This window comes from Arachis hypogaea, chromosome 20, assembly GCF_003086295.3.
Source record: "Arachis hypogaea cultivar Tifrunner chromosome 20, arahy.Tifrunner.gnm2.J5K5, whole genome shotgun sequence".
Taxonomy (NCBI): Eukaryota; Viridiplantae; Streptophyta; class Magnoliopsida; order Fabales; family Fabaceae; genus Arachis; species Arachis hypogaea.
The window spans coordinates 26495280-26511369 of NC_092055.1; the positions used below are offsets into that span (position 1 = coordinate 26495280).

Genomic DNA, 16090 nt, shown 5'->3' on the forward strand with positions numbered 1-16090 from the left:
TGAATGGTCAAGTTCTTAATGACAAACAATCAGAGTGACGCAACGGAAGCACATGGGAGCATTGAAATATTATATGATGGTGGATAATGAAATATTTTATTTTGGATTATATATATTATATTTGATCTTAATAATATTATTAATGATATTTGGAAAAAAAAGAATTTAAAATTTGGATTAAAAAAATAAATGAGTAAAAGTCACGGTTAGCTATGATCATATTTTAAAATATGGCAATAGATAAAGTCACAATTAAAAAACTTGATCATATAAAGTCTAAGATCACATTAATAATTTTAGCTATAGAAGATACTAAGATCACGGTTTAAAAACATTATTATAGAAAGATTAACGTCACAGTTAAAAATAATGATTATAGACTGGCTAAGGCCACGGTTATTGATCAACTACAATTTTATGGTTTATTTTGTATTGAAATGAGTGGATTTTGTCAACTTATTTCGCACTTATTCACCAAAATTGCATGCTTTTATGATTTCTTCCGAAATTACACTTAAGAGTTAAAAACATGCTTTTTAGGCCTTAAAAATGTCAATTTTAACCATTTCTATTTTCATTCGATGCTGTGATGTGTTTGTTTAGTGATTTCAAGTTCAATAGGGAAGGATGACTTAGAAAGATGGAATAGAAGTATGCAAAAGTGGAAGAATCACAAAGAATTGAAGATTTGAGGATTTGGCACTTGCGCATACGCATGGACCATGCATACGCATGACATGAAGTGCGTGCCTCATGTAAGGTCCCACATCGGTTGGGGAGAGAAACGAAGCATGCCTTATAAGGGTGTGGATACCTCTTCCTAGCATGACGCATTTTGACGAGTGAGTGTGGGGGGCTTCGGTTATCATCCCTATCGTCAAAGGCAAAACCGTGAGGCCTTGTGTGCCAAAGCGGATAATATAGTGCTAGCGGGTGGTCTGGGCTATTACACCTCTCTTAAAAGAGCACGTGCCAACGATTTCTGGACCAATTTTTGGGCCCAATTTAGCTCAATTCTGAAGGAAGAAAGGCTAAAACTGAGGAGGGTGGAGAGACTTAAGGATACACACATTCACATAGTTTTTTTGGCTAGTTTTTGTTCTTAGTGTTCTAGAGAGAGAAACTCTCTCCTCTCTCTAGGTTTTAGTGTTCTTTGATCATCTTTTATTCTAATTCTTGGATTGAATCTTATTTAATTTCAATTTTGTTACCTTAATTGTAGTTTCTCTAGTTTTAATTTCACTTAGAAACCTTGCAAGTTATTTTCTCTTAATTCGTTAATTTGTGGATCTTGTTAAACTTTGAATTTCTATTAATGCATTGAGGTCTTTATGTTTTATATATGTTATTTGAGTTACTATTGTTGATAATTGTTAGTGGGTATATTCAATTCTTTCTATCACCCACCAAGTGTTTGATAGAATGTTTACTATAATTATGGAGTAGATTTTCATTCTTGGCTTGGGGGTTGAGTAATTAGGGACCTTTGAGTTGTCAATGTCCAATATTGATTGGTAATTTAGGGTCGGTAGTTGGTTTGGTTTTCACTAACGCTAGTATTTCACTAAGCCTAATTAGTGAGTTGGCTAAGATTTGTGGATTGAAATCAATTATGTCTATTTGACTTTCTGGTGCACGAAATTGTGATCATCAACAATGGCGCCAAAGACTTGGTGCTCTCAAACATGAATCACACTTTGTCACAACTTCGCACAACTAACCAGCAAGTGCACTGGGTCGTCCAAGAAATAAACCTTATGTGAGTAAGGGTCGATCCCACGGAGATTGTCGGCCTGAAGCAAGCTATGGTCAGCTTGTAAATCTCAGTCAGGAGGATTCAAAGGGTTTTAGAGATTTGATAATTAAAAGATAAATAAAACATAAAATAAAGATAGAGAAACTTATGTAATTCATTGGTGAGAATTTTAGATAAGCGTATAGAGATGCTTTTGTTCCTCCTGAACCTCTGCTTTTCTGCTATCTTCATCCAATCATTCCTACTCCTTTCCATGGCAAGCTGTATGTTGGGCATCACCGTTGTCAATGGTTACATCTCGTCCTCAATGTGAAAATGGTCCAATACGCTGTCACTGCATGGCTAGTCATCTGTCGGTTCTTGATCATACTGGAATAGGATTTACTATCCTTTTGCGTCTGTCACTACGTCCAGCACTCACGAGTTTGAAGCTCGTCACAGCCATCCCTTCCCAGATCCTACTCGGAATACCACAGACAAGGTTTAGACTTTCCGGATCTCAGGAATGGCCGTCCACGGGTTCTAACTTATACCACGAAGACTCTAATATCTCGGACTTGGTCCCCTGTATTAGATATCTAAGAGATACTCATTCTATCTCATCTTCATGTAGAACGGAAGTGGTTGTCAGGCACGCGTTCATAGGTGAGAATGGTGATGAGCGTCACATAATCATCACATTCATCATGTTCTTGGGTGCGAATGAATATCTTAGAATAGGAATAAGCTTGAATTGAATAGAAAAACAATAGTACTTTGCATTAATTCATGAGGAACAGCAGAGCTCCACACCTTAATCTATGGTGTGTAGAAACTCTACCATTAAAAATACATAAGAACAAGGTCCAGGTATGGCCGAATGGCCAGCCCCCTGAACATGATTAAAGGATCAAAAGATAATCCAAAGATTGTAAATACAGTAGTAAAAAGTTCTATTTATACTAGACTAGTTACTAGGGTTTACAGAAATGAGTAAATAATGCAGAAATCTACTTCTGGGGCCCACTTGGTGTGTGCATGGGCTGAGAATTGAGCTTTACATGTGTAGAGGCTTCTCTTGGAGTTGAATGCCAGTTTGTAACCTGTTTCTGGCGTTTAACTCCACTTTGCAACCTGTTTCTGGCGTTTAACTCCAGAATAGGGCAAAAAGCTGGCGTTGAACGCCAGTTTGTGTTATCTAAACTTGAGCAAAGTATAGACTATTATATATTGATGGAAAGCCCTAGATGTCTACTTTCCAACGAAATTGAGAGCGTGTCCTTTGGAGTTCTGTAGCTCCATAAAATCCACTTTGAGTGAAGGGAGGTCAGAATCCAACAGCATCTGTAGTCCTTCCTCAACCTCTGAATCTGATTTTTGCTCAAGTCCCTCAATTTCAGTCAGAAAATACCTGAAATCACAGAAAAATACACAAACTCATAGTAAATTCCAGAAATGTGATTTTTATTTAAAAACTAATAAAGATATACTAAAAACTAACTAAATCATACTAAAAACTATGTAAAAACAATGCCAAAAAGCGTATAAATTATCCGCTCATCACAACACCAAACTTAAATTGTTGCTTGTCCCCAAGCAACTGAAAATCAAATAGGATAAAAAGAAGAGAATATACTATAAATTCCAAAATATCAATCAAACTCAGCTCCAATCAGATGAGCGGGACTAGTAGCTTTTTGCCTCTTGAGTAGTTTTGGCATCTTAATTTATCCATTGAAGTTCAGAATGATTGGCATCTATAGGAACTTAGAATTCAGATAGTGTTATTAATTCTCCTAGTTCAGTATGTTGATTCTTGAACACAATTACTTAATGAGTTTTGGTCGTGGCCCTAAGCACTTTGTTTTCCAGTATTACCACCGGATACATAAATGCCACAGACACATAACTGGGTGAACCTTTTTAGATTGTGACTCAACTTTGCTAAAGTATCCAATTAGAGGTGTCCAGGGTTCTTAAGCACACTCTGTTTTTGCTTTGGATCTTAACTTTAACTGCTCAGTCTCAAGTTTTCACTTGACACCTTCACGCCACAAGCACATGGTTAAGGACAGCTTGGTTTAGCCACTTAGGCCAGGATTTTATTCCTTTAGGCCCTCCTATCCACTGATGCTCAAAGTCTTGGATCCCTTTTATTACCCTTGCCTTTTGGTTTTAAGGGCTATTGGCTTTTTGCTCTTGCCTTTTGGTTTAAAGAGCTCTTGGCTTTTTCTGCTTGCTTTTGCTTTTTCTTTCTCTTTTTTTTTCACCATTTTTCTTTTCTTTTTTTCTTTTTTTTTTCGTATTTTTTTTTGCAAGCTTTGTTCTTCACTGCTTTTTCTTGCTTCAAGAATCAATTTTATGATTTTTCAGATTATCAAATAACATTTCTCCTTTTTCATCATTCTTTCAAGAGCCAACATATTTAACATTCATAAACAACAAATTCAAAAGACATATGCACTGTTCAAGCATTCATTCAGAAAACAAAAAGTATTGTCACCACATAAAAAATGATTAAACTAGTTTCAAGGATGAATTCAAAACCATGTACTTCTTGTTCTTTTGTAATTAAAACATTTTTTATTTAAGAGAGGTGATGGATTCATAGGACACTCATAGCTTTAAGACATAGACACTTAAACACTAATGATCATCTAGTAAAGATACAAACATAAACAAACAGGATAAGCATAAAAATCGAAAACAAAAAATAAATAGACAAGGAGATTAAGGAATGAGTCCACCTTAGTGAGGGTGGCGTCTTCCTCTTCTTGAAGAACCAATGGTGCCCTTGAGCTCCTCTATGTCTCTTCTTTGCCTTTGTTGCTCTTCCCTCATAGCTCTTTGATCTTCTCTAATTTCATGGAGGATGATGGAGTGCTCTTTGTGCTCCATCCTTAGTTGTCCCATATTGGAGCTTAATTCTCTTAGGGAGGTGTTGATTTACTCCCAATAATTCTGTGGAGGAAAGTGCATCCCCTGAGGCATCTCAGGGATTTCATGGTGAGGAATTTCCTCATGCTCCTATTGAGGTCTATGATCTCTTGTTTGCTCCATCCTTTTCTTAGTGATGGGCTTATCCTCATCAATGAGAATGTCTCATTCTATGTCAATCCCAGCCGAATTGCAGAGGTGGCAAATGAGGTAAGGAAAGGCTAACCTTGCCAAAGTGGAAGACTTGTCAGCCACCTTATAGAGTTCTTGAGGTATAATCTCATGAACTTCCACTTCCTCCCCAATCATGATACTATGGATCATGATGGCCCGGTCTATAGTAACTTCAGACCGGTTGCTAGTAGGGATGATTGAGCGTTGAATAAACTCCAACCATCCTCTAGCGACAGGCTTAAGGTCCAGTCTTCTCAATTGAACCGGCTTGCCTCTTGAGTCAATTTTCCATTGAGCTCCTTCCACACATATGTCCATGAGGACTTGGTCCAACCTTTGATCAAAGTTGACCCTTCTAGTGTAAGGGCGTGCGTTCTCTTGCATTATTGGCAAGTTGAACGCCAACCTTACATTTTCCGAACTGAAATCTAAGCAATTCCCCCGAACCATTGTAAGCCAATTTTTTGGATTCGGGTTCACACTTTGATCATGGTTCCTAGTGATCCATGCATTTGCATAGAACTCTTGAACCATTAAGATCCTGACTTGTTGAATAGGGTTGGTGAGAACTTCCCAACCTCTTCTTCGGATCTCATGTCAGATCTCCGGATACTCATTCTTTTTGAGCTTGAAAGGGACCTCAGGGATCACTTTCTTCTTGGCCACAACTTCATAGAAGTGGTCTTGATGGACCTTTGAGATGAATCTCTCCATCTTCTATGACTCAGAGGTGGAAGCAATTGTCTTCCCTTTCCTCTTTCTTGAGGTTTCTCTGGCCTTAGGTGCCATTAATGGTTATGAAAAGACAAAAAGCAGAGCTTTTACCACACCAAACTTAAAATGTTTGCTCATCCCCGAGCAAAAGAAGAAAGAAAGAAAGAGAAGAAGAAGAGAAATGGAGGAGAGGGAGAAAGGGGTGTATTCGGCCAAGTGGAAGAAGAAAGGGTTGTGTTGTGTGAAAATGAAGAAGGAATGAGGGATTTATATAGGAGTGGGGGGAGGTTTAGGGTTCGGCCATTAGGGTTGGGTTTGGAAGGGAAAATAATTTGAATTTTGAAGTAGGTGGGTTTTTGGGGAAGAGAGGATAGATGTGAGTGGTGAGGAGGTGATGGGGAAGAGTGATTGAGTTGATTGGTGAAGGGTATTTGGAGAAGAGAGTTATAAAAAGGTGTGAAGAGGAGAGAAGAAGTGGTGGGAATCCTGTGGGATCCACAGATCCTGTGGGGTCAAGGACTTAACATCCCTGCTCCAATTAGGCGTGTAAAACGCCCTTGCTGTGCAATCCTGGCGTTTAACGCCAGATTGCTGCCTATTTTTGGCCTTAAACACCCAAATGTAGCCTGTTTCTGGCGTTTAACACCAGGTAGATGCTTGTTTCTGGCGTTAAACGCTAGCTTGGTGCTTGTTTCTGGCGTTAAACGCCAGACAGATGCTTGTTTCTGGCGTTTAAACGCCAGAATACTCCTCCTCCAGGGTGTGCTATTTTTAATGCTGTTTTTCATTCTATTTTTGATTTTTCAGTAGTTTTTGTGACTCCACATGATCATCAACCTAATAAAACACGAAATAACAATAAAAATAAAATAGATATAATTAAATAAAATTGGGTTGCCTCCCAACAAGCGCTTCTTTAATGTCAATAGCTTGACAGTGAGCTCTCATGGAGCCTCACAGATGTTCAGAGCATTGTTGGAACCTCCCAACACCAAACTTAGAGTTTGGTTGTGGGGGTTCAACACCAAACTTAGAGTTTGACTGTGGAGGCCTTGGTTGACTTTGCAGTGAGAGAAGCTTTTCATGCTTCCTCTCCATGGTTACAGAAGGAGAACCTTGAGTTTTAAACACAAGGTTGTCCTCATTCAGTTGAAGGACCAATTCTCCTCTGTCCACATCAATCACATCTCTTGCTGTGGCTAGGAAGGGTCCTCCAAGGATGATGGATTCATCCTCATCCTTCCCAGTGTCTAGGATTATAAAATCAGCAGGGATGTAAAGGCCTTCAACCTTTACTAACACATCCTCTACTAGTCCATAAGCCTACTTTCTTGAGTTGTCTGCCATCTCTAATGAGATTTTGGCAGCTTGCACCTCAAAGATCCCAAGTTTCTCCATTACAGAGAGTGGCATTAAGTTTATTCCTGACCCCAGGTCACACAGAGCTTTCTCAAAGGTCATGGTGCCTATGTTACAGGGAATTATGAATTTACCAGGATCATGTTTCTTTTGAGGTAATTTCTGCCTATCCAATGCATTCAGTTCATTGGTGAGCAAGGGAGGTTCATCTTCCCAAGTCTCATTACCAAATAATTTGGCATTTAACTTCATGATTGCACCAAGGTACTTAGCAATTTGCTCTTCAGTAACGTCTTCATTCTCTTCAGAAGAAGAATACTCATCAGAGCTCATGAAGGGCAGAAGGAGGTTCAATGGAATCTCTATAGTCTCTAGATGAGCCTCATATTCCTTTGGTTCCTCAAGGGGATACTCCCTATTGGTCACTGAACGTCCCAGGAGGTCTTCCTCACTAGGATTCACGTCCTCTCCCTTCCTTGTAGGTTCGGCTATGATGGTTAAATCAATGGCCTTGCACTCTCTCTTTGGATTCTCTTCTGTATTGCTTGGGAGAGTACTAGCAAGGGTTTCAGTGACTCTTTTACTCAGCTGGCCCACTTGTGCCTCCAAATTTCTAATGGAGGACCTTGTTTCATTCATGAAACTTAAAATGGCCTTAGACAGGCCAGAGACTATATTTGCTAAGCTAGATGGATTCTGCTCAGAATTCTCTGTCTGTTGCTGAGTGGATGATCGAAAAGGCTTGCTATTGCTAAACCTATTTCTTTCACCATTATTAAAGCCTTGTTGAGGCTTTTGTTGATCCTTCTATGAGAAATTTGGATGATTTCTTCATGAGGGATTATAAGTATTTCCATAGGGTTTCCCCATGTAATTCACCTCTGCTATTGCAGGGTTCTCAGGATCATAAGCTTCTTCTTCAGAAGATGCCTCTTGAGTACTGTTGGATGCAGCTTGCATTCCATTCAGACTTTGAGAAATCATATTGACTTGCTGAGTCAATATTTTGTTCTGAGCCAATATGGCATTCAGAGTATCAATTTCAAGAACTCCCTTCCTCTGAGGCGTCCCATTATTCATAGGATTCCTTTCAGAAGTGTACATGAACTGGTTATTTGCAACCATGTCAATGAGTTCCTGAGCTTCTGCAGGCATTTTCTTTAGGTGAATAGATCCACCTGCAGAATGGTCCAATGACATCTTTGATAACTCAGACAGACCATCATAGAATATATCCAGGATGGTCCATTCTGAAAGCATGTCAGAAGGACACTTTTTGGTCAGTTCCTTGTATCTCTCCCAAGCTTCATAGAGGAATTCACCTTCTTTCTGTTTGAAGGTTTGAACATCCACTCTAAGCTTGCTAAGATTTTGAGGAGGAAAGAACTTGGCTAAGAAAGCCGTGACCAGCTTATTCCAAGAGTTCAGGCTGTCTTTAGGTTGAGAGTCCAACCATATTCTAGCTCTTTCTCTTACAGCAAACGGGAAAAGCATAAGCCTGTAGACCTCGAGATCAACCCCATTGGTCTTAACAGTATCACAGATCTGCAAGAATCCAGTTAAGAACTGAAAGGGATCTTCTGATGAAAGTCCATGAAACTTGCAGTTCTGTTGCATCAGAGAAACTAATTGAGGCTTTAGCTCAAAATTGTTTGCTCCAATGGTAGGGATTGAGATGCTTCTTCCATGTAAATTGGAATTTGGTGCAGTAAAGTCACCAAGCATCTTCCTTGCATTGTTATTATTTTTGGCCATGTCTCCTTCTTTTTCGAAAATTTCTGTCAGATTTTCTCCAGAGAGTTGTGCTTTAGCTTCCCTTAGCTTCCTCTTCTGAGTCGTTTCAGGTTCAGGATCAGCTTCAACAAGAATGTTCTTATCCTTGTTCCTGCTCATATGAAAAAGAAGAGAATAGAAAAGAAAATATGGAATCCTCTATGTCACAGTATAGAGATTTTTTTATGTGAGTAGAAGAAGATAAGAATAGAAGAAGGAAAAGATGAGAATCCAAACACAGGGGAGAGGAGTGGGTTCGAATTCTTAGATGAAGAGGAGTATTAGTAAATAAATAAATAATTAGAAGGAGATGAGGGAGAAGAATTTTCGAAAATCATTGAAAAGAAAAAAAATATTTTTGTTTTTAATTTAAAATTAAAGTTATAATTCAAAAATAAAAAAAGAAAATTGAAATTAAATTAAAATTTAATTCAATTAGTTAAAAAAAAGGAATTTTGAAAAAGAGGAAGATGATTTTCGAAAATTAGAGAAAGAGAATTAGTTAGGTAGTTTTGAAAAAGATGAGAATCAAACAAAAAGATTGGATTAATTTGGAAAAGATTTTGAAAATCAATTTTGAAAAGATAAGAAGTTAGAAAAGATTTTGAAATTGATTTTGAAAAAGATGTGATTGAAACTTATTTTGAAAAAGATTTGGAAAAAAGAAATTTAAAAAGGTTTGATTTTGAAAGTTAAAGTTGATTACTTGACTAACAAGAAACTAAAAAGATATGATTCTAGAGTTTAAAGATTGAACCTTTCTTACTAGGCAAGTAACAAACTTAAAATTTTTTGAGTCAATCACATTAATTGTTAGCATTAATTTCGAAAATATGAAATAAAAATAGGAAAAAATTTTGAAAATCAATTTGAAATTTTCAAAAATTATGAAAGAAAAATGAAAAATATTTGATTTTTGAAAAAGATTGGAAAAAGATAGAATTTTTAAATTGAAAATTTGATTTGACTCATAAGAAACAACTAAATTTTTTAAAAAGTTTTGAAAAAGTCAACTCAAATTTTTGAAGATTTATGAGTGAAAAAGGGAAAGATATTTTTTTATGATGAAAGAGAAAAACATCAAAAAGACTTAATGCATGAAAATTTTGGATCAAAACAAATGATGCATGCAAGAACACTATCAATGTCAAGATGAACACCAAGAACACTTTGAATGTCAAGATGAACACCAAGAACTTATTTTTGAAAGATTTTTAAGAAAAGAAAACATGCAAGACACCAATCTTAGAAATTTTTAATTTTTAGACACTAACAAATTGAAAATGCATATGAAAAACAAGAAAAGATGCAAAACATGAAAATGCAAAGATCAAACAAGGAAATTCATCAAGAACAACTTGAAGATCATGAAGAATATAATGCATGAATTTTCGAAAAATGCAAGAAAGAGATAAACATGCAATGGACACCAAACTTATGACTTGACACTAGACTCAAACAAGAAACACAAAATTATTTTTGGTTTTATAATTTTATTAATTTTTTTGGTTTTTTTTTTTTGAAAATTATTTTGGGAAAAAGAAAATAAGGATTTCAAGATTTTTAATAGGAATTCCAGGAATCTTGCAATGTTAGTCTAAAACTCCGGTCCAGGAATTAGACATGACTCACTAGCCAGCAAGCTTTCAATAAAAGCTCCGGTCCAAAACACTAGACATGGCCAATGGCCAGCCAAGCTTCAGGATACACATCAGACATACAACAACTAATACTTCATTCAACTTGCTTCTGTGCTGATGAGTGGAAGCCTCGGTCCAAAAGAGTTAGACATGGCTTTACAGCCAGCCAGGCTTCAACATGCTTCATGAAACTCTAGAATTCATTCTTAAAAATTTTGAAGCCATAGAATAATTTATTTTTTTGAAAATTTTTCGAAAATAAAAAGTTTTTTAAAATAAAATAAAATTACCTAATCTGAGCAACAAGATGAACCATCAGTTGTCCAAACTCGAACAATCCCCGGCAACGGCGCCAAAAACTTGGTGCAAGAAATTGTGATCATCAACAATGGCGCCAAAGACTTGGTGCTCTCAAACGTGAATCACACTTTGTCACAACTTCGCACAACTAACCAGCAAGTGTACTAGGTCATCCAAGTAATAAACCTTACGTGAGTAAGGGTCGATCCCACGGAGATTGTCGGCCTGAAGCAAGCTATGGTCACCTTGTAAATATCAGTCAGGCGGATTTAAAGGGTTTTAGAGATTTGATAATTAAAAGATAAATAAAACGTAAAATAAAGATAGAGAAACTTATGTAATTCATTGGTGAGAATTTCAGATAAGCGTATAGAGATGCTTTTGTTCCTCCTGAACCTCTGCTTTCCTGCTGTCTTCATCCAATCATTCCTACTCCTTTCCATGGCAAGCTGTATGTTGGGCATCACCGTTGTCAATGGCTACATCCCGTCCTCTCTGTGAAAATGGTCCAATGTGCTGTCACTGCATGGCTAATCATCTGTCGGTTCTCGATCATACTAGAATAGGATTTACTATCCTTTTGCGTCTGTCACTACGCCCAGCACTCGCGAGTTTGAAGCTCGTCACAGCCATCCCTTCCCAGATCCTACTTGGAATACCACAGACAAGGTTTAGACTTTCCGGATCTTAGGAATGGCTGTCCATGGGTTCTAACTTATACCACGAAGACTCTAATATCTCAAACTCGGTCCCCTGTATTAGATATCTAAGAGATACTCATTCTATCTCATCTTCATGTAGAACGGAAGTGGTTGTCAGGCACGCGTTCATAGGTGAAAATGGTGATGAGCATCACATAATCATCACATTCATCATGTTCTTGGGTGCGAATGAATATCTTAGAATAGGAATAAGCTTGAATTGAATAGAAAAACAATAGTACTTTGCATTAATTCATGAGGAACAGCAGAGCTGCACACCTTAATCTATGGTGTGTAGAAACTCTACCGTTGAAAATACATAAGAACAAGGTCCAGGCATGGCCGAATGGCCAGCCCCCTGAACATGATCAAAGGATCAAAAGATAATCCAAAGATTGTAAATACAATAGTAAAAAGTTCTATTTATACTAGACTAGTTACTAGGGTTTACAGAAATGAGTAAATGATGCAGAAATCCACTTCTGGGGCCCACTTGATGAGCATTGAGCTTTACACGTGTAGAGGCTTCTCTTGGAGTTGAACGCCAGTTTGTAACCTGTTTCTGGTGTTTAACTCCACTTTGCAACCTGTTTCTGGCGTTTAACTCCAGAATAGGGCAGAAAACTGGCGTTGAATGTCACTTTGCGTCATCTAAACTTGAGCAAAGTATAGACTATTATATATTGCTGAAAAGCCCTGGATGTCTACTTTCCAAAGCAATTGAGAGCGCGCCATTTGGAGTTCTATAGCTCCATAAAATTCACTTTGAGTGCAGGGAGGTCAGAATCCAACAGCATCTGCCGTCCTTCCTCAACCTCTGAATATGATTTTTGCTCAAGTCCCTCAATTTTAGCCAGAAAATACCTGAAATCACATAAAAATACAAAAACTCATAGTAAAGTCCAGAAATGTGATTTTTATTTAAAAAATAATAAAAATATACTAAAAACTAACTAAATCATACTAAAAACTATGTAAAAATAATGCCAAAAAGCGTTTAAATTATCCGCTCATCACTTTCCTTCGATGTTAGATGATAACGAAGTGAGAATAACTCTTAATAATTACCATGTTTGTAGCTGACAACAAGGATAGGAAGTCTGATTTCTCACCCCTAGCCAAGGCCCTTTTTGATTAATTGATTGCCATCTCTTTCGTTGACTTTATCCTCTTAACTCTTTTAGCTTAGATCCGTTGGTTCTTAGTATTGTTTCCTTTTTATTGTTATCATCTTAATTGCATGCTTACTAGATAATTGTTTACATGCATATTGTTCTTACTTGTTGCAATTTATTCGCTAATTGTTCTTTGACTTTTAGTTACTTTACTTTTTCTGCATTCGTATTCAAAACTCCCGAATTTTCTAACCAATGATGTGCATCCAACTGCAAGTCCTAGGAAAAACAACCCGAGATTCTATTTCTGGTTATTGATTTGACTTTTGTGACATTTTATAAACTTCGATTGAGGGTTAGTTTCCGGTTCAGACTATACTTGCAACACACTTGAGTTTGAAAACTTGTGAAATTCTAAACCAACATCTAAACCTCATCGAGTTTTTGGCACCGTTGCTGGGGACTTGCATATGTGTGCCATATTATTGGTTGGTGTTAATATGTGCATATGTGAATAGTTACTGTTTGATTGTTTCCTTGCTCTTGTTAATAGTTAGGATTTATACTTAGTAGTAATTGGTAGTTACTTTCCTTTAGTTGTTTTCTTTAGTAGTAATTGCATGAACTCTATATATCCTACGTTGAATGACATGGTCATTGCCAGAACCGAGCTTAGCCCCATTTCATCTATAAATTGAAAGAATCTTGTTACACATTAAGCAAGCCCAGCGCCGATTGGATTTTGTGGATAGTGAAGCGGCTTTCACCGAATCACCTTCCCCTTCTGAGATTGATTATAAGTCTTCATTCAACGAAGGGACCGTTTATTCCTCTATTGATACTTTGACACCTCCTTGTCTAATACAGGTGTTGAAGATATGGCTACTCCAAGAAGAGTTACTCTTAAGGAAGTGGGAACCCTGATATTACTCTTCAACCACTCCAAGTTCGATATTCGGACTTGGATTTCAAATTTTATTTTAACTCAATAGCATTTAAAAAAAATAAAAAAAATTCAATAGTCTTTCTTACACATAAAATACTGTGAAAGTTTGCATTGTAAATTTTATATCAGAGTCTCAAATTTAATTTTATGCATTGTATCAAACAATATAAATTAACAAGCATTATATGATTTATATAGATACTTTTGTTAAATATTAACAGTATTTTTGAAATTTTTTTAAAATTTTAAGAATAAAAATGTATATTTCTCCTTATAATAAAATAAAAAGTTAAATCTCAAAGTGGTCCATGAACTTGCAATCGAACATCAATATTGTCCCTCACCTTGCAATTGTCTCAATTTTGTCCCTGAACTTAAAAAAAGTGACTCACGGTCGTCCTTGAGGTATTTTTCGATAACGAAATGATGACGTTGTCTGACAGAGGCTATGTTGAAAACCATCCTGGACTGGTGAAATGTCGCCATTTCATTTTTGTCACCAAATAGAGTAGAAACGACGTCGTTTGGGGGATTTAGAGAGGTTTTAATATGTTGTTGTTACTGTTCCTCTCTGTCTCACGAAGTCTCTTCTTCTCCTTATTTTCTTCCATGGTACCATTTTGAGAGGGTTTTGTCTGGCATTCGCTCTGAAGGAGAGGATAATTGTACCAAAATTTTCACATCTCTATCACACACGTAGTGGTCTGGGAAGAAGCACTTTGGTACATAAAGAAAACGAGAATAGAAACTTGTGAATCCTATTTCTATTTGTTGTGATCATGGTTGTTTCTCTTTTTCCTACAATGTTAAGTCAGTATCCATTGCTTTGTCCTTTTTTTTTGCATCTATGATTTGGCTGTGAATTTGTGTTAGGGTTTGGGTTAATTGTACGTTGTTCGTTGGTTCATCGTATATGTCTTAAATTGGTTATTTTTTTTGTTTTGAAGAGTATGATGTTGATGATTAATTGTTATTTACAGATGGTTTTAATCACTATTATGTATCACCATAGGGGATTCTTTGTGACAAGTGTGGATGGTGTTATGTCATACTCTAGGGATCATAACTCAGAAATGCCTAGACTTGATCCAGACCTACTGGATGTGTTCTTCATCAGAGATTACTACAACTAGCTTGGGTATGATAAGGTGGAACGTTGTTGGTGGCTAGTTCCCAACAGACCATTAGAGACTAGTTTAAGAAAACTCAATACCAATGCTAAGCTTCTAGAGATGTGCTTCCATGCTAAAAGAAACAACGGATTGGTGCATGTGTACTATGAGCATGAAGTTTCTATTCTAGTATATTTGGAACAACCACCAGGTAAAAAAGTATGAAGGTGGTGATTGAAGTCTCTACTCAGCCAGTTCTACTAAGCATAGGGTCAACTTCTAGGTCCATTCCTCCTATCTCAGTTCCAACCCCATCTATCAACCAATTTGAACCAATTGAAATTTCAAATTCCACCCAACAGCTAACCCCTACCATCCCTAATCTAGTTTCCATGCCTGCCACATCTGCTCTACCCAACCAAAGTATAAAACCTATTCAAGTACCCCTTCCAACCACTAGTTTAGTCCTTGTTCCAAAATGTACTCCAATACCATTACCCAATTCACAACCCAGCAAAATATCCCAACACAAGATTAGCTTAAAGAAGAAACCAGTAACCAATGAGAAGGTGGTAAAGAAAAAGGGTGCTGCATTGAAGAAAGAAGTGAAGAAAGATAGTTTAGTACAACCACTGGAAAGAGTTATATTACCAGGGCATTAGCTAAAGGTTATATGAGAAAAAATACAACGAAAGTGAAGGAAAAGCAACCTGAAACAGTGGTGTTATCATATTCTGATTCTTTGGACAGCTACGAGAGTGCAAAGGATAGTACTTGTGCATTACTTATGCCTGTGAATTTTGTGGTAACTTGCTTATTTAGTATAATAATACGCTTACTAAATTACTTTTGATTTCTTTGATTTGAAACATGAATGCCCTGTGTCCATGTGTGTGCTGCATTAGCAATGGCAGGTAAGCACCCTGAAAACTTTTGCTATAAGTGGTTGACAATGGATGCATATAATGACACATATGCATTCCATATCAACCCTCTTCCTAGCCAGGCATTATAGGAAAAGTCCATCTATAATAGACCATAGTCCACAGGCACCCAAGTTTAGAAGATGTTAGGAGCACAAAAGAAGAAACAAAGAAATGATGCTGATGAAGGATCTATGAGAGGCAAGAAATAGAAGACTGGCAAGCTGAAGAGGATATATAAGAAGGGTTCTTGTCGCCATTGTGGTGGTAAAGGTCACAATAAAAGAAACTACTCACAGAAAAAGGCTAAACATTTGGTTGCAACTGCTGCTGCTACCTTTGGTAAAGGTGCTGCAAGTACTGACAATGAACATCTAACTACTACAAATAAAGTTCAAAATGAAAGCAATGCAACTGAGATTGAGCTTGATATGAGCCAACCTAATGTGTTAGAAAATGAAGACACTCAATAGGCATTAATGTAGCTCTTTTAAAGTTGGTTTATATCTCTTTTTGTATCTCATTAGACATTTTCCTATAACTATTAATAGATTGTATGAAGTGATGTACAACCCAGGGCAAGGCCAACAAAGTTTTCTCCTAAAAGAAGACACTCTGTTAATGCACAACCTAAGCCACCAAACACTACACCAGTGTCAAT

The 16090-nt window shown here is 37.0% G+C and overlaps 1 non-coding gene across 1 annotated transcript; it reads left to right on the plus strand.

Moving 5' to 3' along the window:
• The first annotated feature begins 8173 nt into the window (after positions 1-8173).
• On the plus strand, positions 8174-8281 carry LOC112787923 (small nucleolar RNA R71). The gene has a single exon (XR_003195307.1). It is a non-coding gene; the product is annotated as a small nucleolar RNA R71 (small nucleolar RNA).
• Positions 8282-16090: the final 7809 nt, after the last annotated feature.